This window comes from Oncorhynchus clarkii, chromosome 21 (genome assembly GCF_045791955.1).
Source record: "Oncorhynchus clarkii lewisi isolate Uvic-CL-2024 chromosome 21, UVic_Ocla_1.0, whole genome shotgun sequence".
Lineage (NCBI taxonomy): Eukaryota > Metazoa > Chordata > Actinopteri > Salmoniformes > Salmonidae > Oncorhynchus > Oncorhynchus clarkii.
Genome location: NC_092167.1, coordinates 22,342,122 through 22,370,065, shown reverse-complemented (window position 1 = coordinate 22,370,065; position 27,944 = coordinate 22,342,122). Strand labels below are relative to the sequence as shown.

The following is a 27,944-nucleotide window of genomic DNA, read 5'->3' as shown; positions in this document are numbered from 1 at the left end:
CGTCTGTCGGACTGCCAGATGGTGAAGCGTGATTCATCACTCCAGATAAAGCACTTCCACTGGTCAAGAATCCAATTGAGGCAAACTTTACACCACTCCAGCCGACCCTTGGCATTGCGCATGGTGATCTTTGGCTTGTGCGGCTGCTCGGCCATGAAAACCCACTTCATGAAGCCCCCAATGAACAGTTCCTGTGCTGATATTCCCTCCACAGGCAGTTTGGAAATCGGAAGTGAGTGATGCAACCGAGGACAGACAATTTTTACGTACTACTTGCTTCATTACTCTGCCGTCCTGTTTAGTGAGCTTATTTGGCGACTTCGCGGCTGAGCCGTTGTTGCTCCAATACTTTTTCACTTTACAATAACAGCACTTACAGTTGAAAGGGCCAGCTCTAGCAGGGCAGAAATTTGACGAACTGACTTGTTGGAAAGGTGGCATCCCATGTCGGTGCCAGGTTGAGAGTTACTGAGCTGTCCACATACTTTCCTTTGTGTATGAGCACAGGGGTGGGTGAAATCAGTCGGGGTCTCAATTTACTTTTGAGAGAAAGAATAGTAAAATACACCAGGTGCAATTTCAAAATTTGGTTGTGCCTCAGGAGTTTTTCTCTTATCTCAGTCACTGACAGTCACTCAATTATCTGTCAGCCATGTCATGTATTTTGCCAGTCATTCTCACTGATATCATTAACATGTCATAAGTCATTGCAAAATTGTAGGAAATTATCTTTAAAACTGCTATTTATTTCTCTCCACCCCATGACAATATCTGTAGAATTGCAGAAAACTTACTTTGTTGTTTTTATGAAATTGTTTTAATTAAATCATTTTTAATCATAGCTAAAGTTTCCGATTCCGCAATGCGGTCAGGCTTTATGGCTGGAACCGCAAGTTTTTCTCCCGGATTCCTGTTAAGTAGCAGTTAGCTGCTAGGCATCATGAAAAGAGATCAGGCTAACGCTAGCAGTGCTAGCCCACCGGTGTTTTTTCCACAGCTGGGCACAAATGTGTCAGGTGTCAGATGTTTTCCACACAATTACACAATGAAGATAAGGTGGAACTGGAAAATAGACATGGATTTGTCTGCCCAAAATGCACCACCATCAAGCAGCTTAGGGAAGAGATCCTCTGGCTGTTCGCTCGGCTGTGAGAAAAGGATAAACTGCTTTCTAAGTACACCGACCTTGCTGTAATCCAGGCAAACCGAATCTCAGTTTTAAAATGCCTCCTATAGCAAAGCTGTTGACGAGTCGGGTGGCGTTGTCCCAATCCAACGGACAGATGTTAAGCTCAACTCCGAAGCCCATGGGAGACTGGAAACTCACAAGGTGTAGGAGATTGGGGAGGCAGTCTGGCCACTCTTCATCTATCCGAGAAGATCTGACCCAGCTATCAAACATCTTTCCCCCACTTGAGACGGATCTACTAGCCCCGGGAGTCAGCACGGATCCTGGGTATATACCAACAGCCGGCGGCCGCCCAGTGGCACCCTCCACAACAGCCACCGCAGTTCAGCAGGTCTCTTCCCCATCGGATTCCATCACGACCACCATCATGGGAAACTCGATGGTGAGACATTTTGGCCTACCTATTGAACTGTGGATCAACAAAGGTCCACTGTCACCCAAGAGCCCATGTCTATGACGTCAACTCCCTCCTGCCCACGGTTCTGGCCAACTACCCCAATATTGACACCATCCTCACTCACGTAGGTTTTAACGATCTTCGTTTTAGGCGATCTGAGGAACTGAGGGAGGACTGCAAACATTTTTAAACACCCTCGCTAGCACAGGGAAGAGAATAATTATCTCTGGCCCCCTCCAGTGCTACTGAAGGGATTCGGAACATTTTAGCCGATTCTTTGCCCTGAAAGAGTACCTATAGAAACTTTCCAACGACAGGAATGTCTCTTTGATTTGATGTGGGAGCAACCAGCACTTTTTAAAAGAGGCTCATCCTAACTGCAGGGGTTCCAGGATTTTTTCCAGCAACATCGAGTTTTAGAGACAGACAGGGTCTCCAGTTCTCCCTGTCAGAAAAATCAAGAGAGGACTTGGCAAGCATATGAACTCCTTTAGAAATGGCACTATGGTTATTGTGAGTAATTTTATTTACGTTCCTTTAACTCCTCCTTCTATTGAGTTTATATGGTACAAACTGTCCTCTCCTACCATTCTGATAGATTGGAGACGGTCAGAAAACGTGTTTGTAATGTTAATCATTCTCGTAAATTACCTCATTACTGAGCGCAAAGTTGATTGCATGTCCTTGAGAACTATGATAAAATCATTGTGTTGGGCGACTTTAATATTCATGTTGACAAAGAGACTGTCTCTAAGGCCATTGAATTTATGAATCTTTTGAGCTCTATGTACTTTATCCAACATGTTACTTGGCCCACCAATACTGAATATAAGATCAGCGTCAACTCACCATCAGTACGACCAAGAATACGCTTTTCGCGACGCGGATCCTGTGCTCTGCCTTACAAACAGGACAACGGAGTGGATCCCATGCAGCGACCCAAAAAAACGACTCCGAAAAAGAGGGAAACGAGGCGGTCTTCTGGTCAGACTCCGGAGACGGGCACATCGTGCACCATTCCCTAGCATTCTTCTTGCCAATGTCCAGTCTCTTGACAACAAGGTTGATGAAATCCGAGCAAGGGTAGCATTCCAGAGGGACATCAGAGACTGTAACGTTCTTTGCTTCACGGAAACGTGGCTTACTGGAGAGACGCTATCCGAAGCGGTGCAGCCAACCGGTTTCTCCACGCATCGCGCAGACAGGAAAAAACATCTTTCTGGTAAAAAGAGGGGCGGGGGCGTATGCCTTATGACTAACGTGACATGGTGTGATGAAAGAAACATACAGGAACTCAAATCCTTCTGTTCACCTGATTTAGAATTCCTCACAATCAAATGTAGACCGCATTATCTACCAAGAGAATTCTCTTCGATTATAATCACAGCCGTATATATCCCCCCCCAAGCAGACACATCGTTGGCTCTGAATGAACTTTATTTGACTCTTTGCAAACTGGAAACCATTTATCCGGAGGCTGCATTCATTGTAGCTGGGGATTTTAACAAGGCTAATCTGAAAACAAGACTCCCCAAATTTTATCAGCATATCGATTGCGCAACCAGGGGTGGAAAGACCTTGGATCATTGTTACTCTAACTTCCGCAACGCGTATAAGGCCCTGCCCCGCCCCCCTTTCGGAAAAGCTGACCACGACTCCATTTTGTTGATCCCTGCCTACAGACAGAAACTAAAACAAGAGGCTCCCACGCTGAGGTCTGTCCAACGCTGGTCCGACCAAGCTGACTCCACACTCCAAGACTGCTTCCATCACGTGGACTGGGACATGTTTTGTATTGCGTCAGACAACAACATTGACGAATACGCTGATTCGGTGTGCGAGTTCATTAGAACGTGCGTTGAAGATGTCGTTCCCATAGCAACGATTAAAACATTCCCTAACCAGAAACCGTGGATTGATGGCAGCATTCGTGTGAAACTGAAAGCGCGAACCGCTGCTTTTAATCAGGGCAAGGTGTCTGGTAACATGACCGAATACAAACAGTGCAGCTATTCCCTCCGCAAGGCTATCAAACAAGCTAAGCGTCAGTACAGAGACAAAGTAGAATCTCAATTCAACGGCTCAGACACAAGAGGCATGTGGCAGGGTCTACAGTCAATCACGGACTACAGGAAGAAATCCAGCCCAGTCACGGACCAGGATGTCCTGCTCCCAGGCAGACTAAATAACTTTTTTGCCCGCTTTGAGGACAATACAGTGCCACTGACACGGCCTGCAACGAAAACTTGCGGTCTCTCCTTCACTGCAGCCGAGGTGAGTAAGACATTTAAACGTGTTAACCCTCGCAAGGCTGCAGGCCCAGACGGCATCCCCAGCCGCGCCCTCAGAGCATGCGCAGACCAGCTGGCCGGTGTGTTTACGGACATATTCAATCAATCCCTATACCAGTCTGCTGTTCCCACATGCTTCAAGAGGGCCACCATTGTTCCTGTTCCCAAGAAAGCTAAGGTAACTGAGCTAAACGACTACCGCCCCGTAGCACTCACTTCCGTCATCATGAAGTGCTTTGAGAGACTAGTCAAGGACCATATCACCTCCACCCTACCTGACACCCTAGACCCACTCCAATTTGCTTACCGCCCAAATAGGTCCACAGACGATGCAATCTCAACCACACTGCACACTGCCCTAACCCATCTGGACAAGAGGAATACCTATGTGAGAATGCTGTTCATTGACTACAGCTCGGCATTCAACACCATAGTACCCTCCAAGCTCGTCATCAAGCTCGAGACCCTGGGTCTCGACCCCGCCCTGTGCAACTGGGTACTGGACTTCCTGACGGGCCGCCCCCAGGTGGTGAGGGTAGGCAACAACATCTCCTCCCCGCTGATCCTCAACACTGGGGCCCCACAAGGGTGCGTTCTGAGCCCTCTCCTGTACTCCCTGTTCACCCACGACTGCGTGGCCACGCACGCCTCCAACTCAATCATCAAGTTTGCGGACGACACAACAGTGGTAGGCTTGATTACCAACAACGACGAGACGGCCTACAGGGAGGAGGTGAGGGCCCTCGGAGTGTGGTGTCAGGAAAATAACCTCACACTCAACGTCAACAAAACTAAGGAGATGATTGTGGACTTCAGGAAACAGCAGAGGGAACACCCCCCTATCCACATCGATGGAACAGTAGTGGAGAGGGTAGCAAGTTTTAAGTTCCTCGGCATACACATCACAGACAAACTGAATTGGTCCACTCACACAGACAGCATTGTGAAGAAGGCGCAGCAGCGCCTCTTCAACCTCAGGAGGCTGAAGAAATTCGGCTTGTCACCAAAAGCACTCACAAACTTCTACAGATGCACAATCGAGAGCATCCTGGCGGGCTGTATCACCGCCTGGTACGGCAACTGCTCCGCCCTCAACCGTAAGGCTCTCCAGAGGGTAGTGAGGTCTGCACAACGCATCACCGGGGGCAAACTACCTGCCCTCCAGGACACCTACACCACCCGATGTCACAGGAAGGCCATAAAGATCATCAAGGACATCAACCACCCGAGCCACTGCCTGTTCACCCCGCTATCATCCAGAAGGCGAGGTCAGTACAGGTGCATCAAAGCTGGGACAGAGAGACTGAAAAACAGCTTCTATCTCAAGGCTATCAGACTGTTAAACAGCCACCACTAACATTGAGTGGCTGCTGCCAACACACTGACACTGACTCAACTCCAGCCACTTTAATAATGGGAATTGATGGGAAATGATGTAAATATATCACTAGCCACTTTAAACAATGCTACCTTATATAATGTTACTTACCCTACATTATTCATCTCATAGGCATACGTATATACTGTACTCTATATCATTGACTGTATCCTTATGTAATACATGTATCACTAGCCACTTTAACTATGCCACTTTGTTTACATACTCATCTCATATGTATATACTGTACTCGATACAATCTACTGTATCTGCCTATGCTGCTCTGTACCATCACTCATTCATATATCCTTATGTACATATTCTTTATCCCCTCACACTGTGTACAAGACAGTAGTTTTGGAACTGTTAGTTAGATTACTTGTTGGTTATTACTGCATTGTCGGAACTAGAAGCACAAGCATTTCGCTACACTCGCATTAACATCTGCTAACCATGTGTATGTGACAAATAAAATTTGATTTGATTTGATTTGAATAACGCGGCCATACTCGGGGCCTGGTTATTACCAAGGGGCTTTCTACTGATTAACGTGCTCAACATCTGCTCTGACGACGAGCTCATGTCTGAAGGAGACGACACCTGCGAGGGTAAAAAAAAAACACGCCCTGTTAAGAACTATTTTTATTTTTTTAAATATTTTTTTTATATATATTGACTTTCAAGATTCCTGCAAAAATATTCTTTGAAGATGTCTAATCACCACTGTATTTTTTAGTACCTTGTTGCCCATAGCACGTTTTAATAACGCATTATTAAAACGTAATCTTACCTCTGAAGTTGCTACAGATTTTGAGTGTATGAATAATACTCCACCACCTATTCTGCAATTCTCTTGTGATGATTTGGTTGATAACTTTAATAGCAAATTAAGGGCAACCATTGATGCCATAGCTCCAGCAAAGTTGAAAAAGGCCACATAAAAATGGAGAGCGCCCTGGATGAGTGAAGAAACTAATCAATTAAAGAGAAATTGCAGAAAGGCAGACTGGAAGTAGAGAAGGTCAAAGTTGCAGGTCCATTATGATATTCTGAGAGGGAAACTTGGCATATATTACAAAGCAATTAGAAGGCACAGGCACATTTTTGTAACGTGATCACTATTAATCAGACTCATTTGAGAATACTCTTCTCGACCATTGATGGCCTGATAAATCCTGCCCTCGCAAACCTGTGAACCTTCCTCCTTATCTAAATGTGATGAGATGTGGCATATTTCAGAGATACACAGCCTAATGTTGGTTATCAGTCAAGCAAGACCGGATGAGAAGTTTGATATGTGCCCTAGCCTACCATGCAAAGGCTCTGTCGTGACTTTACTTTCATTAATCTGTTGACTGTTATTTATCGAATAAACTAATTACACTACCATTCAAAAGTTTGGAGTCACTTAGAAATGTCCTTGTTTTGAAAAAAAAGCAAATTTTTTTGTCCATTAAAATAACATCAAATTCATCAGAAATACAGTGTAGACATTGTTAATATTGTAAATTACTATTATAGCTGGAAACGGCAGGATTTTAATGGAATATCTACATATGCGTACAGAGGCCCATTATCAACAACCATCACTCCTGTGTTCCAATGGCACGTTGTGTTAGCTAATCCAAGTTTATAATTTAAAAGGCCAACTGATCATTAGAAACCCTGTTTGTAATTATGTTAGCACAGCTGAAAACTGTTGCCCTGATTAAAGAAGCAATAAAACTGTCCTTCTTCAGACTAGTTGAGTATCTGGAGCGTCAGAATGTGTGGGTTCGATTACAGGCTCAAAATGACCAGAAACAAAGGACTTTCTACTGAAACTCAACAGTCATTCTTGTTCTGAGAAATGAAAACTATTCAATGCGAGAAATTGCCAAGAAACTGAAGATCTCATACAACGCTGTGTACAACTCCCTTCACAGAACAGCGCAAACTGGCTCTAACCAGAATAGAAAGAGGAGTGGGAGGCCCCGGTGCACAACTGAGCATAAGGACAAGTACATTAGAGTGTCTAGCTTGAGAAACAGACTCCTCACAAGTCCTCAACTGGCAGCTTCATTAAATTATACCCACAAAACACCAGTCTCAATGTTGTGACCTTAGAGATCCTTTTTATGTCTCTATTTTGGTTTGGTCGGGGTGGGCATTCTATGTTTTGTGTTCTATGTTTTCTATTTCTGTGTGTTTGGCCAGGTGTGGTTCTCAATCAGAGGCAGCTGTCTATCGTTGTCTCTGATTGAGAACCATACTTAGGTAGCCTTTTCCCACCTGTGTTTTGTATTTTCATGAATGTTTAATATTACGATTTTGTCATTTGAATTTGGCACGCTCCAGCTTCACCGGATGTTGTCGATTTTGATCCCTTCAACGGGATCTGTGCACATTGCACACTGCCATTGGCCTTTCTCTAAGTGGAACCAAATGTCCATTAATAACCCTCTAAAGCTCTTAGGTCAATGTTCAACTAGCAATATCAAACACACAGATTCATACCCTCGACCAGCACACTGACGACAAGGGTCACTGTCCTTATCTGTAAACGAAACAAGGGCCGGGGGAGTCGGGATGTTAACCTGGCTAATAACTCATTAGGGCATTTCCATTGAAAAGGACCCATGAGCACCAACAGATGAAGTTCATAGGTGCATATCAAATTGTGTGTCAAATGAAAGCTAAGAGTCTGTATTGTTTTTAAAATATAGATATATAGATATAGATATATATATATATATAGATACATTTTTCAACCATTTTCCATCCAGTAAAACTAAGCATAAGTAAAGGCTTTGATTTCTGGATGAATAGAGGGGAAAGGGATCATAGAAAACATCTACCAGAAAAAGTATTAAACAGTATCAGAAATACATCCAAACACAATAATGTTGATGTAAAACCCCTGACAACTAATATCAACACTTATATGTCATTTTTTTTGTTTACCTTGTGCCGTGTAGTTCCGTTACCAAAAACACACATACCTTTAGTATATTTTTTACTTTCTCTCCCTCAAGAGGAGGGAGGATAATGAAAATAACAAATAATGGTAGACTAAAACCATTTAGTTATAGTGATTTTACGGATATTAACTTTGTTTACTAATCATTAAGTGATTAAAATTCATAATTATTTTACCAAAATTGGTGACGGAATTACAAAAAAATCCTAAACGAAATTACTGCAACTGAATTGGTTAATGGGAAATCACAAACCACAGTTGAGTCACCTTCTACTGTCCTCCCTTCCACTGCCATACTGTTATGTTCAGCTCATAACTGTTTTTTTAATCTTTCTGTTGTCTGGTGGTCAAACCAAGAGTTTGACAATCTCTCTTTCGTTAATGTCACCTCTCCCAGCTCTTACTGACACCTACTCATTAGCCATCTGTCTTTCCATTTATTTCAACCAGCATCCTCACCCACTGGGCACCGATTGACGTTAAAAGTAGTTGAGATTTGGTCAGTTCCCCTGGCCTTGATGTTAACGTCCACAGACTGACCGGACTGGACCAAATCTGAACCTACACTACATGACCAAAAGTATGTGGACACCTGCTCGTCGAACATCTCATTCCAAAATAATGGGCATTAATATGGATTTGGTCCCGCTTTGCTGCTATAATAGCCTCCACTCTTCTGGGAAGGCTTTCCACTAGATGTTGCAACATTGATGTGGGGACTTGCTTCCTTTCAGCCACAAGAGCATTAGTGAGTACGGGCACTGATGTTGGGCGATTAGGCCTGGCTCGCAGTCGTCATTCCAATTCATCCAAAATATGTTTGATGGGGTTGCAGTCTGGGCTCTGTGCAGGCCAGTCAAGTTCTTCTACACCGATCTCGACAAACCAATTCTGTATGGACCTCGCTTTGTGCACGGGGGCATTATCATGCTGAAACGGGAAAGGGTCTTCCCCAAACTGTTGCCACAAAGTTGGAAGCACAGAATCATCTAGAATGTAATTGTATGCTGTAGCATTAAGATTTCCCCTCACTGGAACTAAGGGGCCTAGCCCAAACCATGAAAAACAACCCCAGACCATTATTCCTCCTCCACCAAACTTTACAGTTGGCACTATGCATTGGGGCAGGTAGAGTACTCCTGGCATCCGTCAAACCCAGATTTATCCGTCAGACTGACAGATAGTGAAGTGTGATTCATCACTTCAGAGAATGCGTTTCCACTGCTTCAGTCCAATGGCGGCGAGCTTAACACCACTCCAGCCAACACTTGGCATTGTGCGTGGTGATCATGTGCTGCTGCTCGGCCATGGAAACCCACTTCATGAAGCTACCAACGAATCGTTATTGTGCTGACGTTGCTTCCAGAGGCAGTTTGGAACTCAGTAGTGAGCGTTGCAACTGTTGCTCCTAGACGTTTTCACTTCACAATAACAACACTTACAGTTGACATGGGCAGAAATGTGATGAACTGACTTGTTGGAAAGGTGGCATTCAGACGTTATCGATAGATGGGCAGGGACACCGCTGTCCTGGCTTTAGGGGGAAGCTTGCCTTGTTCCACTATTGGGGTGCCATGACAGAGAAGAGCTTTGACCGAGCAGAAACTGCCCTCCCGTAGGGGTGGGAGGGCCAAGAGAGTTGGAATGTAGGGTTTGATCATAGCCTAAAGGTAAAGAGGTGCAGTTCCCCCTGCTGCTCCGTAGGCCAGCACCAGGGTCTTGAAGATGATTCAAGCTTTGACTGGAAGCTAGTGGAGTGTGCAGAGGAGCGGGGTGACATGGGAGAACTTAGGAAGGTTATCATTTAGAAATTGTAATATCCCATTATCAGGCCAAGTAGCAATGGGTTTGAGGTTAAAAACTGCTTTGTTGGTACTTTATAAAAAACCCATGCTTTGTTTTACACAGCTCACCTTTTTATGGATTTGTTCTTTATTTTAGTTGTAGCTGGAGGACTGCCAATTCCCCCTTTGGGATGTTTGTATAAGCCAGATATTATGAGATAATATTCACACTTCTTCCCTTGGTTATATTTGACTGTACTCATTAGGACTAAGTTGTTTTTCCTGACCACATGACCTGACTATAAAAACTCTGGGTCCCAGTTAGGTCTTGGTGCTAATACAATCTCGAAATCCTGTGCATTCTATACACAGTAGTTGTCAGACAACTTCTCTTGGTTATAGCTGTGCCAGACCAGTGAATTATGTGTGGAAAAATCTCCTGTGTTTTCTAACCTGTGTCACACCATCAGGTCAGGTCACATACTGTCCAGCAACAGTAATTGGGTTGTGTGTTCAGTGTGTTAGGTGAGTCAGTTGTGCAAGCCAGTGATTCAAGGCCGTGCTTACTTAGCCGCCTGCTTTAGAGGCTTTACGCAAATTGGGTCTGCTCTATAATCATCAGCTCCTAATGCTGACATATCTTGAAGAGGAAGACCCAGTCACAGAAGACTGAGGCCGAGCAATGCACACGTGACACTGTAGTTCACTTATCCTCACTTTGACAGTTTCTTGCTGACCAGATTTTTTTGTTGTTCTTAGGCGTTATGCCATATAAAGGCAGAGCATCTTTGGGTCCGTTGGAATGTCAGCCATTGTTCCAGCGGAACTTTCCACTTACCCAGTTTAGTGAGGGTTGTCGTCTTCATACTTGGGTGCCCCAGAGACGGGGCAGAAATTCTCAGGCACCTCTCTTATTTGACCCGTTTGAATAAAAAAATAGGAGCCTAGCATAGTGTTTGATCAATGTATTTAATTATATTTTTAGTGGAGTGAATCAAAGTTTGGTTTATTCCATCATGTCATACATAGAGCCGTAGCGTCACAGTGATACAACAGATTCAGCCCAAGACCTTATGATTATGACGGGCTGTAAACCTCGAGTCACCCGTCCCATCTCTCTGCTATCACTAATCAGAGTCCACATGTGACTAAAGAATAACCCCTCCTGTTGATATACTGTCGCTAATATACTGGAGAATGTACAAGCAATACCGCCCTTCGCATTGTTTAGCATTGTCAGTACTGGAATGTTTCGAAAGCTCCATTGTTCTTTATGTTGAGAATAATGTGTGATATTATGACTAGATATAGGCTCCAGAGCGGCATAGCGGTCTAAGGCACTGCATCGCAGTGCCTGAGGCGTTACTACAGACACCCTGGTTTGAATCCAGGCTGTATCACAACCGGCCGTGATTGGGAGTCCCATAGGGCGGGGCACAATTGGCCCAGCGTTGGCCGGTGTAGGCCGTCATTGTAAATTAGAATTTCGTCTTAACTGACTTGCCCAGTTAAATAAAGGCTAAAAAAAATAGAAACAATTGTTATACTACTTGACCGAGCGGGTGTAAGTTGGTTGACTGCCTATATCACAACACTAAAAGGTACAACACACACAAATGGCAGGTTTCAATCAACTATATTCCTGAGAGGATGGTCAGAACATATTTCCCAAACAGATATAACTTTTGACTAAAACAATGATTTCAAACCTTGCTCACATTTGTGAATGTTCACATATATCTCTTTATTTCAGGGTGTTTTATTGTCTTTTATGCCCAACAACAACAACAATTAAACACTTTTTGGGGGGGGTCAGGACTTTGGGGGCCAAACAAAATCACCCGCAGTGCAAATTCCTCCAGAGGGCACCCATTCTTCAAGTGTTGTTTTTGCTGCCCTCTATAATTTTCATGGTGTCGGCTAACTTCCTCCAATAGCTTTCATCATGACGCAGGTTAGGCTGTACTGTAGACCTAGACGTTTATGTATGTCAGCGTTAGGTGGTAACTGTGTATGACTATGAGGTAGATGATTAACGTCACCTAGTGCCTGGTCTAAACCCTCCACTCCCTTGAACAAAGCCATAACCACTGTCACCCTTCCCCCAGTATGTCACAGTCACATGACATGTTTACTGGCATCCAGTGACGCAAACTGTAGTGCCCACAGCCTGTTAATAGGAAGGTCAACAAAACAGGAAAGCTCATTCCCCCAAGACAGATACAATCCCAAGACAGATACAATGTTCCTTGATTTAAGTCATACAACCACTGGGAATATGACCCTAAAAATATGCCCAAGTTAACCCCAGGTTATCTTTGCCTTTTAATATCATATCTCTATTATCGTTGAATTGTTAATCCTGACCGCAGGTCAAACTGTCCTTTCTGTAATTGATGTGTTATTATGGGCAGACCATCATTTTCTCCTGGTGTCTGAGATAGTTGGTGCCAGAGAGACCAAAGAAGACGACCAAACAAACTAAGATGGTCGAAGGAAGCATAAAGTTCTATTGTATCCGTCTGCATTCACAGGTAGGGGAGGGATACATCATCTGGCATGGGATGGTTTGTGGAGGCAGAAATCTTTGTTTTGTTTAATCTACCCTAACAAGACAGAAATTCATTTTTTTGTTGGAATGATAGAATCCTTCTGGACTTTTTACAGTTTTTCAGTCTCTGTCTTTATCGCTCTCTCTTTCTCTATTTGTCTTACCTTTTTCTAATTATAGTGTCCTACATGGAGAGGACCAAACATCCCTGCTGGCAGTGTAGACATCATCTTCCATTGCTTGGATGAGGCACAGCGTCAACAGTGGGTCCAGACCATCAAAAACCAGCTCTCACTACTCAGTATGTCCTCTTTCAATGCAGACTGTTTTACTGGCTCTACTTTAAACAAACGCCAACTTTAAAGGTTCATAATTTGTGAAACATCTATGAAGGCCTAACCCTGTAAATGTGTTGTCTGTGTAAAGTGGGACCATTTACCCGAACCATTAGCATACTATTTAGCATCTTACAAAGAAGTACCTTTCCAATGCTTTTTGCTCATCTAACCTTCAATATCCCAACAATTTATTCCCATAGAACATTAAGAGAATCAGTCAGAGGAATTCCGTTTGATGATGACGGAGCATTTCTGTAAAGTTTTGTTGGTTAATGAAAACTTCATGAAGTTGTCAGACAGTCACAGACTACCATCCGTTAAACTAAATGTTGAGTCCTCCGTTTTAATGACCAAACCAGACTCTTCTTCACTTTGCAGGCAGCCGACCGAAACGCTTGCTAGTGTACATCAATCCCTACGGTGGAAAACAGCGTGGGAAGCGGCTTTACGAGCAGAGAGCAGCACCACTCTTCTCCCGAGCCTCCATCTCCACCGACGTGATCAGTGACTTACTGTCATAGGGCCTACATTAACATTTAAATAACAAATGAGCATTTATGGCCGGCAAATATTTATTTGTTGACTTGGCAAACAGCCTATACCCGCCAACCACTCCCAATAATATGGTTTTATTTATAGCACCATCCATCAAGGGAACACTAATGGAAGCTGTGATAGTCGATAAACATGAGAATCCATTCCAAACACATCTATGATTCGTGGGATGCTTTGAGAAGATCATGGATCATCTAGGGCAGGGGTACTCAACTCTCACCCTATGAGGTCCTGAGCCTGCTGATTTTCAGTTCTACCTGATAATTAATTGCACCCACTTGTTATGCCAGGTCTAAATCGTGAACCCTGATTAGAGGGGAATAATGAAAACGAGTACTGGAACTGGCTTCGATGTCCAGAGTTGAGTTTGAGGGGTCTAGGGTATTGGCAGGGGGAGGCATCACATAGGTTGGGAAGATCAAGGATCGTCTAGGGCAGGGATGGGCAACTCCAGTCCTCAGGGGCTGGAGTGGTGTTTAACCCTTTCCCCATCCCTAACAAACACAGCTGATTTAAACTAATTGCATTCTAAACTGAAGATCATGATTAGTTGATTATTTGAGTCAGGTGTGTTAGCTGGGGCTGGGGCAAAAGTGTGACACCAATCAGGCCCCCGAGAACTGGAGTTGCCAGTCCCTGGTCTAGGGTATTGGCAGCTCGCGACCATAGAACCGTCATGGGCTTAAGTCTGGACCCAGCCCCATAGCTCGAGGTGTTTTAATTTGTGTTGGCATTTCACCATTAGTTAGAACACCTTTTTTTCCTTTTAGACAATGGGAGGAGAAATACTGTGTGCAGGATTCTTGGCTTAACTATTTTGTGTTGTTTGTGCAACATCTTGACAAGCTTGTGAGATATTCGTCATGGGTTTCTAATACTGACCATATAACTTGTTGCCATAGTTACGGACAGTGCCAATCATGCCAGGGATCACTTGAAGACGGAGGTAGATCTGAAGCAATGTGACGGGTGAGTTTTAGACCTTGCAGGAAGACACTTCAATCACCTGGCATAGACTTTATTATCTCGGTCAGAAATGACTTTGTTGGTGCAAAAGACTAAGTGAAGATTTCCATACAAAACAGTCCATGTCCAACCACAATGCATTCATATCTGAGGAAAGGGGACTGCTGAGAGCAAAGTGGACATTAATGGCAGCATCAATGCAACAACAACATTAAGACGAAAGCTTAGGGGGACAGAGTGTCTGCGGGTTTTTACTCCTCCCCTGTACTTGATTGATCAATTAAGGTCACTGATTAGTTAGGAAATTCCCTCACCTGGTTGTCTAGGTCTTAATAGGACACAAATTGAAGGGAAATAACAAAAACCAGCAGACACTCTAAGGCTGGTCTCAAAGTAGTGTTTTCATGCATCGTGGGTGTGTGTGTCCCTGATCAGGGTGGTGTGTGTGGGAGGGGACGGGATGTTCAGTGAGGTTGTCCACGGCCTGGACCCAGAGTGATTCCAGAGTGGACCAGAACCAATCGAACCAGGACCTGGTTCCATGTGTGCTCCGCATTGGAATCATCCCTGCAGGTGAGAGAGGAGGGGTGAGGAGAGGAGAGGGGAAGGGAGGAGAGAAATGGAGAAGAGGAAAGAAGGGGAGAAGGTAAGAGCCAGTTATAGCCCATAGACTGTGTTATAACTGTTAGTGGCCATGGCTATGATTGACTCTCACAGTGGCTAACTTCAGCTCCCATGTTCTGTTATCTGGCTGTTGCTGAGTTACGGGAAGGAATCCCGATAGCAACGGGACACGGGGTCCTACAGGGGGTTGTGAAGACTCTATCACTCAAAACTGCATTAAGAGGGGGCCTGTTGTGCTGCGTGACACTTCTTAAAATAATATATTTCACCACCGTAAAATCCATTACTTCACAATACCTAAGGTTAAAGATAGAGGAGGAGAATCAAATCACAGCTGGTTAGGCCTTAGAGCATTGGGCCAGTAACCGAAAGGTTGCTGGATTGAACCCGCAAGCTGACAAGGTAAAAATCTGCCATTCTGCCCCTGAACAAGGCAGTTAACCCTGTATGTGTAAATGGCTGTAAGGGAGTCAGATGCAGGAGAGCAGATATTGGGTAGCCAACGGAGCCTTTTATTTAGGCGAACGTAAAACACACAGCAAAGTGAACACGAAATAACAATACGGGTTAACATAACCCAGCGCAGGAGAGGCATTGACTTCAGCAGACGTCGTGACAAACCCACAGTTCCCCGAAGACGTGGATGTTGATTAAGGCAGCCCCCCTCTCTGATTCAGAGGGGTTGGGTTAAATACGGAAGACACATTTCAGTTGAAGGCATTCAGTTGTACAACTGACTAGGTGTCCCCTTTCTCTTTCCTAAAGCTTCAGTGATTCTATAGGTTAATGCTACTTCTTAGCATCAAGTGCCTGCTGCTGCTGGGGCCCAGAATTACAGCCTTTTCCCGGTCAGTCAGATGAAGGTGAAATCATTTTTTGTCACCAAAGTATAAGCCAGTTGACATCTATATCTAGAGAAAAGGACTCACAGTATCACAGTTTTTGTTGTGCATTTGCCTTGGTTGGTTTCTCACTGACAGGTTTCATGAGGTCAAGTGTGGCCTCTTCTGCTGCCACTGCTCAGGCTGTATAAACCTTTTAAATATTGTTACCTATCAATCAATCATTATATAATTTTTGAGGCTGATAATAATAACACAAAGTAATAATGATGTATTAAGTAGACATGTGGTAAGATAGCGAACAAAACCTCTCAGTATCAAATAGACGTTCACTGACTAATGTGAGCAACACAGCACACATACAGCCTTGGTTAGAGTATCCAAGTCCCCCCAGTTTTATCAGGTAACCTACTTAGATACCTAGTGGCTGTGTGTAATTCAACACATTGTCTTATCACATATTTTCTAGGTACTATGTTCAGGTAAATGACTGAACCTTGACTGTTAGTCTGTTAGTTAGGCAGACAGTGAGAGAAGCTTTGGAAAGATTCAAATGAGGAAGTGAGTCAAAACTGCAGAAAATATCTCTTCGATAAGAATTTGGAAATCCACAGAGGGATATATTTAGCTGAGAGAGTAGCTAGTTTCCTCTCTTCTGTGAATATTTTGGCTGGGTGTTAAGATTTGTTGTTTGATCATGAATACATGCTTGGCTCACACAGTCACACACCCAAGGCAGCCAGGCTTCCTTCATACAGATGTCTTCACTTGAGTAAGAAATAAGGAAGTGTAAACCAGTCTGTAGCACTACAGTAAGTTTTCATTTAAATTCAAGAACTTTTCAGAAAGTATTGGAGAAGCAAACCAGTCAGTCTGCTGTGTCATTGTCAAAGATTCTTCATAAGAGCATTATGAAAAGGGAGGAGTGTGATTACTAAGCAATGATGAAGAGAGGAAGATAACTCATCTTCGTACTTATCTCTGTGTCCATCTGTAAACGGCAGGGCTGATTTCCCTGGCTGCTTTCTGCTCTGTCACGGTTCACTGAGTCAGCTGAAAACATCTAGCTTGCATCCCAAATAGCACCCTATTCCCTATATAGTACAATTTTTTGGATCAGGGCCTATTCGGGAATAGGGTGCCATTTGGGAAGCATCCCTAGCATCAGTCTGCTGTCTAGCTGTAGAGATGGAAATAGGAAATAAGTCTGTCTCCTCACCAGTCTGTCTTGGTGTCGTTGGTGCGTCTCAACAGATAGTGAATTATCAAACTGTGACAGATATGCCTGAAATTACTGTCCCCCGGCTAAACGGTAGTGCACGGTCGATAGAGACCTATTACCATAATATAAAATCAGAGATTTCAAAGTAAAACTGAACATTTCTCTCAAGTGCCAGGCAGGGTCTGCGTCTCACTTTCCACTAATTTACTGTGTAGTGAGTGCTAATTGACCAGACCCAGACAGACCCATTGGCTATGATATCTTTCTTTGGCTCTGATACATATCACCTCTTTTCTGCCTAATAAAAAATCTATTAAAATGTTGTTTGTCACACTAGACCTTACAGTGAAATGCTTACTTTACAAGCCCTTAACCAACAATGCAGATTTAAGAAAATACCTTAAAAAAAAGTAAGAGATAAGAATAACAACTTAAATAACAACTTTAAGAGCAGCAGTAAATAACAATAGAAGGGCTATATACAATGTGCGGGGGCCCCGTTGTCGAGGTTTTTGAGGTAATATGTACATGTAGGTAGAGTTATTAAAGTGACTATAAAGTGACTATGCATAGAAAGTAACAGAGATTAGCAGCAGTGTTACGGGGGGGTGACTGATATTGAATTGGAATTCACCCCGACTCTGACTCCAATACTATTCTATTTTGAGTGCTCTGTGACAGTATTCCAACCCGTTGAATAAGACCCTTTCTGTCGGTCTTTCTGTCTGTTCTGTTTGTTCCTCCTCCAGGTGACTCCCAACTCATGGTCGTGTGTTCTGTCCGTCACAACAACACATTCCTCAAGTAAGTCTCGCTGCTCGGATACGGTTTCTACGGAGACCTCCTGACGGACTGCGAAAGGAAGTGCTGGATGGGGCCTCCCAGATACGATCTCTCAGGTAAATAACGGAGCTATAATTGTTATTACAATGTAATTACCACATTATTAAAATGTAGTCACAATTGCAGTCAAACAATGTAAGAATGGTATTATTATTAGTTACTATGTCATGTAATTGAAAAAAATATATATTATAATATTTCCAAATATGACCAACAGAGGAAGGGAGGAATGAGTGGAGAAACTAAATATTTCACACAATGTCACCATCATGATTTCCAAAGCCATGCACTGCTTCTGTTATGAAGGGACTGTCGCTTTCCTGCCCACTGAGGACAAACCTGGGGAACCTTAGAGACAAGGTCAAGTGCAGAACTGGGTGCCATATCTGTGAGCAGGTTGCCAACAATAGGCAGCCCGTCTTAGGGGATCATGTCTACTAGATGGCTGAAGAGGACTCTGACGAGGGTAAAAGGTTATATCCCTCTGTAAGTCTGTGCTGTGTGTAATCTTTTCCCGGTTGCCATGTCTGTTAATAAAGCTGCCCATTATCCAGTCATAAGCATGATGTCCTTCCTGTCCCCACGTCTGTCCCTCGTCTGTCTGTCTCTCCCTCACTGCCATGACACCCTACAGACAGTCAGAGTAGACAGTTTGGTGTTGAACACACACACACACACACACACACACACACACACACACACACACACATACTACTCACAGCCCACTCTTCTCATCACAAACCATTATCTACCCCCCCAAACCCACTAACACCGCACATACACACACTACAGTCCCCACTATTGGGAAATGGGAAACTCTCTTCTCATCCAGCATTTGTTTATTCCGAGCAGCAGATAGGAGGATAAGTCATGTTTACTGAGAGCCACAGAGAGATCCCCTTTCTCCTCTCCTGGGACTCTAATTGGTGTTAATTTCAGGCTTCTCTGTCGAGGCTGGCTGGAGCGCTGGCTGAGGCGACAGGTTCCTGTGGAGCTGGGACACACACGCGCACACACAAAACACACAGAGGGAGACCGAACCCCACTAATCAGAGTTGGCGGGGAACTTGCTGCGCTCATTTTGGCAAGGAAATCTCCAACAACTGCTTAAACAATGGGGCAAGACACCGGCTGGGTGCCTCGTTGAAAACAAGCCTCCCAAAATACTAATGTGTAAGGGACACTTGAGAGGTTCCCGAGCTAAGACAATGCCAAGTCCCACAATAAAGTTTGTAAATGTCTCATCATAATCAGATTGGTCGTTTTTAAGACATCTAATCATTTACCCTCCAATTAAATGGGACACATACCCAATGATTTGTTTTTTAATCCCCGTGGACTTCATGTTGGTTCAGGTTTTAGCTCCTGTGATTTTGTTATATGAGATAAGAAGAAGAAGAATTAAGCTTTTATGGCCTCGGATCACATAATATTCCCCCTGCGATCAGATATAATATTGTAAAACACTCAGGCATTTTGGAGTTACTGTATATCCCCCATTAAACCACTCAACCACTAATTGAATGGCAGAAGACTTTGATTCATCTGAGTGTTACCTAGTGGCATCACAAGAGTGTAATAACACATAATATTTTGTCCAGCCTCGTTCCAGATTTTAGAGTACCCCAAAGAGTTAACAAGAGTGTTTATATTTTACTAGCATTCTACAAATCAAATCAAACTTTATTTGTCACATGCGCCAATTACAACAAGTCTAGACTTTACAGTGAAATTGTCACGTTGATAACAATGATTCAGCAGACAGGCGCAGGAATGCGTAATAGTTTTTGAAAATTACGTCCCAAATTACGGCGTGCCGTGTAAGGGCACGGGGACAAAGACCAAACAAACACGTATACAAAACACAGGGTTGAAACCCAAACAAAAGAGCGAGGAGTACCTCGAATAAAGACACACGCGCACAATGATTAACACATGGGACGAGACCCGTAATCATATGCGCAATCCACAAGGGCACGAAAGCCCAAAACTCACAGCACAGGTACTCGCACACACCAACGGACATTGTAACAATAATCGACAGCCCAGTGGAAACCAAAGGGCACACTTATACCAGTACAAATCAGTGGGAATAGGGGACAGGTGTGGGTAATGAAAGTTCTGTAGGGATCCGTGACAGAAATGCTTACTTACAAGCCCTTAAAAGCCCTTAAGCAACAGCGCAGTTCAAGAAGAAGAAAATATTTACCAACTAGGCTATAATAAAAAGTAACACAATAAGAATAACAATAACAAGGCGGGGGGCACCGGTCAGTGTGCGGGGGTACAGGCTAGTTGAGGTAATCTGTACATGTAAGTGGGGGCGAAGTGACTATGCATAGGTAACAAACCATCAGCGAGTAGCAGCAGTGTACAAAAGGGAGGGTGTCAATGTAAATTGTCCGGTAGCGATTTTATGAATTGTTCAGCAGTCTTATGGCTTGGGGGTAGAAGCTGTTGAAGAGCCTTTTGGTCCTAGACTTGGCGCTCCGGTACCGATTGCCGTACGGTAGCAGAGAAAACAGTCTATAACTTGGGTGTCTGGTGTCTCTGACAATTTTATGCGCTTTTCTCTCACATCGCATATTATATAGGTCCTGGATGGCAGGAAGCTTGGCCCCAGTGATGTACTGGGCTGTTGTCATGCCCTCTTCACGACTGTCTTGGTATGTTTGGACCATGATAGTTCGTTAGTGATGTGGACACCAAGGAACTTGAAACTCTCGACCTGCTCCACTACAGCCCCGTCGATGTTAATGACTCGGTCAGGGAGAGGTTGAAAATGTCAGTGAAGACACTTGACAGTTGGTACAAGCATGCTTTGAGTACAGGTCCTGGTAATCCGTCTGGCCCAGCAGCTTTGTGAATGTTGACCTGTTTAAAGGTTTTGTTAACATTGGCTACCGAGAGCGTTATCACAGTCATCCAGAACAGCTGGTGCTCTTGTGCATGCTTCAGTGTTGCTTTCCTTGAAGCGAACATAAAAGGCGTTTAGCTCGTCTTGTAGGCTCGCGTCACTGGGCAGCTCACGCCTGGGTTTCGCTTTGTAGTCCGTAATAGTTTTCAAGCCCTGCCACATTTGACGAGCGTCAGAGCCGGTGTAGTAGGATTCAATCTTAATCCTGAATTGAAGCTTTGCTTGTTTGATGGTTCGTCTGAGGGCATAGCGGTATCTCTTATAAGCGTCCGGATTAGTCTCCCACTCCTTGAAAGCGGCAGCTCTAGCCTTTAGCTCGATGCAGATGTTGCCTATAATCCATGACTTCTGGTTGGGATATGTATGTACAGTCATTGTGGGGACGACATCATCAATGCACTTATTGATGAAGCCGATGACTGAGGTGGTGTATTAATCAATGCCTTTAAATGGATCACGGAACACATTCCAGTCTGTGCTAGCAAAACAGTCCTGTAGTGTAGCATCCACGTTATCAATACTTCCGTATTGAGTGAGTCGCTGGTACTTCCTGTATTACAGGCACAGCAATGCAGGAAGAATTTCCCCAAAGGAATGACACATTTAATCGATCAACTCCTTGTGTTTATAGAGACAAGCAGTGATTGTGTATGGCGGTTGATCCGGGGGAAGTTCCTAGCAATCAACGCTGCCGGCATGAGCTGTGCCTGTCCTTGCAGCCCAAGATGCCTGTTGCCAGAACCGGGCGGCCCTATACACTCACTACGCAAGTAGGACCCTGCAAATTACGCTAGGGCCCGCCTCCCCCTTGTGTCAAAGCGAGTGTCAATGTTTACAACTTCGATGAGAGGATGAAGTGGAAGTATCCTTCTGGTCACGAAAAGAGAGAATAAAACACCATGAGAGTGAATTGTGGGAACAGCAATCAGGTAAACTTGTGTTCTCTCCTCTCCAAGTTTGATATCAGCAAATAACAGTAACGTTAAGTTGATGTGCTAGCTTGCAGTGCATCTCTCTCTAGTCTGTCTGTCTTGCAAACCTGGCTGGGTAGTGCATCTCTTGGTCTGTCTGTGTCTTGCTTGCTTGCCAGCCACTTCCAAGGCTGTGTTCTGTGACCTTGTGCCTAACAAAAGTGAGAGTGAAATAAAACTATTTATTACGTTTGACAAACGCCAACGGACAATGGTGTTTATAAACTGCAGCTCGGAAAAGATAACCGCGTTGCACGTGAACATTAGTTCATATGTGCGTGCACGAAATGAACCTCACGCTTTCCAGCAGCAACCTCTGTGGGGACCAGTCCAGAAAATATATGGGAGTGACGGTACTCCTCATAGGCGCACATAATTTTAAAACAAGAAAATTATTATTATTAAATAACTCTGGACTAATGCAAGATTGAAAGCAATGGATTGACATTAACTATTGATTTATATATTGAATTAAAAATGTTGATTAGCTGGGCATACTGGGCAATATAGAAACACATCTCTCAGTAAATAATAACCATAAATTACTCAGCCAAGCCATAGTATAAATAGTATTTTATGTTTGAAAATGTATAAAAGGAAATCTGGGGGAGCCAGTTTGAATGAGCCTGATGCAGCTGATAAAATTAATAATAGTATTGTTATCTATAATTTACAGGTGCTATGCTTACGTTTCTCAGCAGCGGAGATGCTGGATCATCAGCCAGTACAAGCACAGTTGATCCACATCCAGCCTCAGCCAGTACTAACACAGATCCAGGTGAAGTACAGGCAGCCTCAGCCAGTACTAGCACAAACCAGAGGTGTACAGCCAGCATCAGATACTAGCAGCTCAGACCGCAATAGAACAGTTGCTGCTCCACAAAATGCCCCAGCAGATTGGCCCCCAGTCTTAACAGACTTTATGAGGACTGAGTTAGTGCTCAGTGGTCCATTCAAACCAGGACTGGATTTTTCTTACCCTAAAGACAAGTCTAGAAGAGGTTTCCATTCAGGCTTATTACAGAGACAGCTGTCAAATGGGGGAAAGATGAGCTGAGCAAGTTGTGTATTGTTTTAGCTGTAAGCTCTTTTCTACAAAAGACTACAAAATAATAAAGGAAGGCGTGAATGACTGCTCAAATATCAACGCCATTCTGAAACACCATGAGGGTCGTCCTGAACACACAAACAATATGATTAAGTGGAGAGAACTTGATCTGCGCCGAAGTCGGGACAGACTCTCGACCAGATACAATTGACCATTTTGGAGGCTGAAAGAAAGAGATGGTGAGATGTCTTTACACGTTTAATAAGTATCACCCAGTCTCTGGCTGAAAGAAGCCTAGCATTCAGGGGTTCATCAGACAAACTCTTCCAATCAGATAATGGAAACTTCCTAAAATAGGTTGAATTGCTAGCAAATTTGACCCCATTATGGAAAATCTTCTCAGCAAAATTAAAGATGGAGAGACACATGCTCATTACCTTGGGAAGCGCACATAGAATGAGCTGATATAGATTGTGAGTGACAAGATTCTGGAAGCAATAGTGACTCAAGTAAGAGACTCAAAGTACTTCTTCATCATCTTGGACTGTACACCTGACATTGGTCACAAGGAGAAAATGTAAATTATTCTGAGACGTGTGGCTTTAAAGGGAAAGCCAGAGATCAAGGACCACTTCCTCGGCTTTGTGAATGTTGAGGTTTTACAACAGGCTTGAACCTGTCCACTGTCATCTTAGATAAGCTGAACGAGCTGAAGATTCCAGAGGGCAAGCTTATGATAATGGGGCCAAACATGAAGGGCAAGCACCAAGGAGTACAAGCCAGACTGCTCAAAGAAATTGTCCCATGTGGAGCACATACTCTAAACCTTATCATTACAGATGCTGCCAAATCTTCAAAATCTTCAGAAGCCTAGCATTCAGAGATTCACACTTAAGAGTGTTTTTAAGAAACACGTGAACATAACTGTGAAGTCATGGAGTGACACATGGGAGAGTAGGCTACAAAGTGTTCATGCAATCAGGTATCAGGCTTCTGATGTCCGGGAGGCATTACTGGAAGCCAGACAGATGATCAACGATCCTGTGGCCAAAGTGGAAGCACAAGCACTTGCAGAGGAAGTTGGGTCCTACCGCTTATTGATTTGCTGTGTCGTATGGTGTGAGATACTGACAATGACAAACAAGGTGAACAAGCTCCTCCAATATGTCTCAATTCAGTAAATTCGCAGTGAATTTAATCTCAAATGCAAAGGCCTCCCCCAATACATACCGGGAAACTAGATTCTCTGTGACCCAGACAACAGCCAAAAGCATTTTTGAAGAAATGAATGTGGAGGATGTTCTGAAAGAGAAGAGACTGAGAAACAGCAAGAGGCATTTCATCTATGAGGTCGCTGATGAACCAGTGACTGATGCACTGAAAAACCTTCAAGTCAACTACTTCATGTCACTGCTGTGATATTCATGGATGAGAGTTTTGAAACACTCAACCAGGTGAAAACCAAATATGGAGTGCTGCTGAACTTCCGCACTGCCTCCCAGATGTCCAGTGAATCTTTAAAGGTTCACTGCATGGAAGCTGAAAACACTCTAACCTTCAGAGACGACTGTGACATCAGTGGAATGGATCTGGCACACGAGATTCAGAATTTACCTGATCTTCCATCAGATAAGATGACTGCCTTGAGCTGCTTTCCTTTCTCTGTGCGAAAAACCTGGAGGAACTCTAGTCTAACCTTTGGATAGCCCTAAGAATTGCAGTCACCCTACCAGTAACAGTAGCATCGGCAGAGAGGAGCTATTCAAAATTAAAGCTCATCAAAAGCTACCTGTGACACGTTTGTTCCCGTCGGGCCTCAGCCGGATTGTCAGTTCTTGTTCGCCCGGCCGGTCCAGGAGTCTTTTTTGTTTTGTTGGTGACGTCGGGGTGGATTCCGCCGTCGATGGACCCGGGGGTGCCTAAGCCGGCACGTCGGGCTTTCACGCCCTGGCTGGCTCGAGCGGTTTCCTTGCCTCGGTTGGCTCAGCGGCTTCCCATCAAACTTCACACTCCACCGGATCTTCGGGCTCCCCCTCTGCAGCGGGGTTGACAGGCGTCTTGCCTCAGCCGGATTATCAGGCTTCCATGCCTCACACGGCTCGCCAGACTCTCACGCTTCCAAGCCCCAACCGTCTTGCCCAGCGCCCATGCCTCGGCCGGTTCGCCCAGGTGGGACACCGGGTGGCGCCCTTAGAGGGGGGATACTGTCATGTCTGCTCCCACTCCCCCCTCTGTTCCCCGCTTCTGCATTAATTGTTTTTTTTTGTCTGTATTATTAGTTTGCTGACGCTGTTACTGTCTCGTTCCATGTCCATTCTTTATTAAAAGTTTTACTCCCTATACATGCTTCGTCTCTCCAGCGTCATCCAATGTGACAACCTGAGGTATTCCATGTCACAGGAACGTTTGAGTGGTCTGGCCATCATGAGCATAAACCATGACGTGGGGAAACACATGTCCTATGATGACATCATTGATGATTTTTCTCAAAGTGCAGAAGAGGAATATTTTGATGGTAAGATTTTAATTCAAACATTGAAATGTTTACATTCTTCGTGACATTTAAGATTGTATGGCAGAAGTGCATTTGTGTAAATGACTGCTTAACTAACTATGTGACATACTTTCTCAATTTCTTCCAGACAGTCCAGATAGACTGGTGCTGATGCTGGAAATGCCCAGACTGCAGAGGGAACCAAAGTTAATCACACAGCTGTATAGGTTTTATTTGACTATTTTGAGACATGTAGCTGCAGGCACAGCCTATAGGTTTATGTTTACATTGTATAGACAAAGCAAATCACACAGCTGTATAGGTTTTATTTGACTATTTTAAGACATACAGATGCAGCCAGAGCCTATAGGCTTATGCTTACATTGTATAGACAAAGCTAATTGTATTATACTGTGAGGACTGGACTAATTACCAGGCAGCAGAGCCAAAGCTCAGTGTTATATTTGATTATTTTCTACGTTTGATATTTTCTACAATTTCTTATTTATGTTCACGTTAATATTCACTTATCTTAAGATTCTATAGAAAATATTCTATTTATTAAAATTGTTTGTTTATACCTTTGTCTGTATAGGTCTACTTATTCTTAGATTGACAGGTGGAAACTATTTTAAAGGAGGGGGGGTTGTAGTGGGAGCACTGGGGGGGGGGGGGGGGGGGGGGGGGGGGGGAGGGTGTGACTGTGTGGCAATGGCAAATGGTTTACATGGCTCACGGTTCAGGTGGGAGGGCCCTTTAGCATAATTTTTGTTTAGGGCCCCAGGGAGGCCAGGACCGGCTCTGCCTGTTGCCCTGCACCACAGACCTCATCCTCTGCACCACGGACCTCATCCTAGTACGCGAGGCTTCACGCCTCGACTTCCTCCGACACCTTATACGACACACCAACAAGGATGACCATGTAGGGAACTCTTTGAGTTGATAATTGTTTTGCTATTATTTATTGATTTTGACATAGGCAATCATAAAATATAATTAGATGTAAGATGATTCAATCAGAGGGGGATATCACCCCCCCCCAAAAAAAGTTAGAAGATTTAGCAAAGTTACTTGCTAAGTAAGTACAGATTTTTTCCATACCATATTAATCTCAGGTAATGTATTATGGATCAAGCCAGTAAAACTTTTGAAAGTCACAAGGAGTTCAGGAGGAGATGAAGAATGCCTCAGTCACTTACTCACTCAGTCACTTACTCACTCAGTCACTCCCATGTACTGCATGTCATGGGTTACTCAGCTTTCACAGAGAGATGGAGATTGAGTGGGAGAGAGTTTCCCTGTACTTTGCTTGCACACCTCATGGTTTAGTTTGCTGACACAGCTCCTTCTAAATCGGGGTATACCTCAAATCAGACATGCTCTTGCTTCCCACTCTTGCGCTCTCACTTTTCGTAAATATCCCAATTCTACAAAGTGATATCCCAATTCTACAAAGTGCTCTGGATAGCTTGCATCATCCTCCTACACGCACACGCACAAGCGGGATGGTAGGATGTTCATTGCATAATACCTCTGTAATATCTGCATAGCCCATCCACCAAGGAGAGAAACAAGGAGTGAGAGGCCACTAAGTGTATTCATAGTTTTGACAGAAAGCTTTTTAGGGGAAACTTGGTATGAATACTAACCAGGTCCAGTCATAAAGTAAGTCTGATGGAGAATAAATCGCTCCTCTCCTCTCAGACAGTCTGTGGAGTAGAACTGAGTAGTGATGGGGGGGATAAAGAGATTGTTTTCTGGGGCAGTGAAAGATTGAGATCTTTGGTACTGTTGATTAACCCCTTCTTTTCTGCCTCTTTTCCTTACTCTCTATCCATCCCCTCTTGTCTTTACTCCCTTCTCCTTATTCCTACCTCTATCCATCCCTCCCTCTCTCCATTCCTCCCTCCCCTAACTTCCCTCCATCCCTCCCTCTCTGCCTCCACAGTTTGTCCTTCATGTGGGTGCACCGTGTGCGGGAGTTCCGGTTTGTTCCGAAGCACAGCCATGTGATCTCAGAAGTGGACCCGAGTGAGACCAGCGGGAAGAAGATCTGTAACCAGGTCTGTATGGCCCATCCCAGCTACGACACAGGCCATAGCAACTGGAACTGTGATGGAGAGATCATGCCTCATGCATGATACATGTCAGGTACGCTATTCATAATTTGAATCTGTTGGTTTTGTTAAGAGATTTAGGAGTTTGAGGTTTACCCACGCGCAAACACACACACACACAGTGGTCCCATATCTTCCACCACAACATCAGTAGAGATGTTTTTATAGCATGATGGTGGCCCTCCCTCCACCACCACAACATCAGTAGAGATCTTTTTATAGCATGATGGTGGCTCTCCCTCCATCACCACAACATCAGTAGGGATCTCTTTATAGCATGATGGTGGCTCTCCCTCCACCACCACAACATCAGTAGAGATCTCTTTATAGCATGATGGTGGCTCTCCCTCCACCACCACAATTTCAGTAGAGGTCTTTATATGGTACAACAGTGGCTTTCCTCCTGAACACATCATTTACTTTATGCTCCATTATACTTTGCCAATGAGGCATGGCTG

At 44.1% G+C, this 27,944-nt stretch overlaps 1 pseudogene; it reads left to right on the top strand.

Annotated features, from left to right (window-relative positions):
- Nucleotides 1-120: 120 nt before the first annotated feature.
- Nucleotides 121-27,510, top strand: LOC139379169 (ceramide kinase-like; annotated as a pseudogene).
- The last annotated feature ends 434 nt before the right edge of the window (nt 27,511-27,944 follow it).